Below are 2,392 nucleotides of genomic sequence, written 5' to 3'. Positions count from 1 at the left end.
TTAAATATATATCGTAATATAATCATTGATATAAAAGCAACAAAATTTAGAATAAATAAATATATAAAATAAGAACGATAAACAGTAAATAAATATACAATATAAAAAAAAGGAAAAACTAAATTAAACATATATTTGAAAAATGTATAGTTAAATAAATAATAACTAAATATCCAACATAAAAATATTAGATTACACTTATATTATTATATTAGAATAACTAAATATAAAATATAAGAAAAATGAATAATAAGTAAATATACAATATAAGAAATACAAAAAATACATTAGACATCTATCTAAAAAATCTATAATAAAATAAATAATAAGTAAATATAAAATATAAAAAATAAAAATATTACATTAAACATATATCATAATATTATAATTTGATTTAAAAGAAAAACAGTTACATAAGTAAATATACAATAAAAAGGAAAACGTGTTGGTTTGACTGTCACAGGAGATTCCTACCACCTGATCATCCATATCGTAGGAGTAGGAATTTGTTTACGAAGAACAAGAGGGTGTTTGACAGTCCACCTCCGGAAATTTGTGGGAAAGATTTGAAGATACAACTAAGAGATTTTGGTGCAGAAAGGACGCCAGACGTCGGTGGACATGAGCGTTTTCCGGTAGATGCTGTTGGAGAACTACATAACTGGCACAAAAAAAGTATTTTCTGGGATCTGCCATACTGGGAGGATCATCTGCTAAGGCATAATTTAGATGTCATGCATATTGAGAAGAACTTTTTTGACAATCTCATGAACACGATCCTTAATGTTCAAGGTAAAACAAAGGATAATTTGAAGTCAAGACTGGATTTAGTCGATATATGTGCTCGTTCAGAACTTCATGTTGATGAGAATGGTAGGGCTCCTTTTCCCATATACCGACTTGATGCAGCGGGAAAAGATGCGTTCTTTGATTGGATTTCAAACGATGTGGAATTTCCAGACGGTTACGCATCAAATTTGCGTAACTGTATCGACAGAAAGGAAGTAAAGTTTTCTGGCTTGAAAAGCCACGATTGCCATGTAATGATGCAGCGCCTCCTTCCGTTCGCCTTCAAGGAACTATTAGCACGAAATGTTCATGAAGCAATTGCAGGGATAAGTGGTTTCTTCCGCGATTTATGCACGAGATCAGTGACTCTTGAAGGTATTGAAAATTTGAAGACTAACATAGCCGTGATTCAGTGCAACCTTGAGAAGATATTTCCTCCCTCATTTTTTGATGTTATGGAGCATCTTGTTATTCACCTGGCAAGAGAATTGGAACTTGGTGGTCCTGTGCAGTATAGATGGATGTATCTGTATGAGCGGTATATGTTCCATTTGAAGAAGATGGTGAAAAATTTAAGTAGGGTGGAAGGTTCTATAGTCGCACAGATGATCAATGAAGAAACTTCAAACTTTGCCGAGTACTACTTTCCAGCAGAAGTTCAGACCAAAAACAGAAGACCTGCTCGGCATGATGATAGAGGCGAATGGGCAGCATATCATGTTACGGTTCCAGACATTTTCACAGATGTTGGACGACTTAGCGGAAAACCAAAGGACCGTCGACTTACTGAGCAGGAGCGCAGTCATTTGCAAACATATTTGCTCACCAACTGCGAAGACGTTCTTCAATATGAGAGGTAAATAAATGAGCTTACAAATTTTTATTTTAACAAGTTGAAATTTAAATCTTAATTAATTACATTATTGTCATCATATACAGGATTTTCATGGCAGAAAAGCGGTTCGAGTATAGATACGCCACAGAGGACGAACTAGAAGAAATGAAGCAGAGAGAATTTAGTGGATGGATGTTTACTTATGTGAGTGCTTTAAACAAATTAAAATATATTTTATCACATATTTATACTAATTCACATTTATTGATATAATATATATATATGTGCTATTAATAGGTGTCTGCTGGTTTGGCCAGAGGTGAAACATTTGACGATTAGATACGTGAGATGGTCGTTGGGCCAAACTTTGTTGTGAAGTCATATCCGAGATTTTGTACTCGAGGATATGCATTCACAACTCAGAAGAGGAGACGTTCGAGTACGACTTATGATGCTGGCGTTTGTTCTGCATCAGGAGATGATGTATACTACGGACACATACATGAGATTTTGGAAATCAAGTATTTGGGCATGGTTGGATTGCGCTGTACTGTTTTCTATTGTGATTGGCACGACAACACTCCAGATCGAGGTGTGAGAACAGATGCATTTGGTGTTACATCAGTAAAAACAGTTGCTTTATGATGCCGTCAGAATAAAATGATGAAAATATATAAGAAGCAATGGTAAGATCTTTTTAAAACTTGAATATTTCAATTTTAAGGCATATTCAGTGATACTTTTTTTTTTGTCGTAGGCTTTTTAAAC

The sequence above is a fragment of the Brassica oleracea genome, chromosome C8, assembly GCF_000695525.1.
Source record: "Brassica oleracea var. oleracea cultivar TO1000 chromosome C8, BOL, whole genome shotgun sequence".
Taxonomy (NCBI): domain Eukaryota; kingdom Viridiplantae; phylum Streptophyta; class Magnoliopsida; order Brassicales; family Brassicaceae; genus Brassica; species Brassica oleracea.
This window is presented reverse-complemented; position numbering follows the sequence as displayed.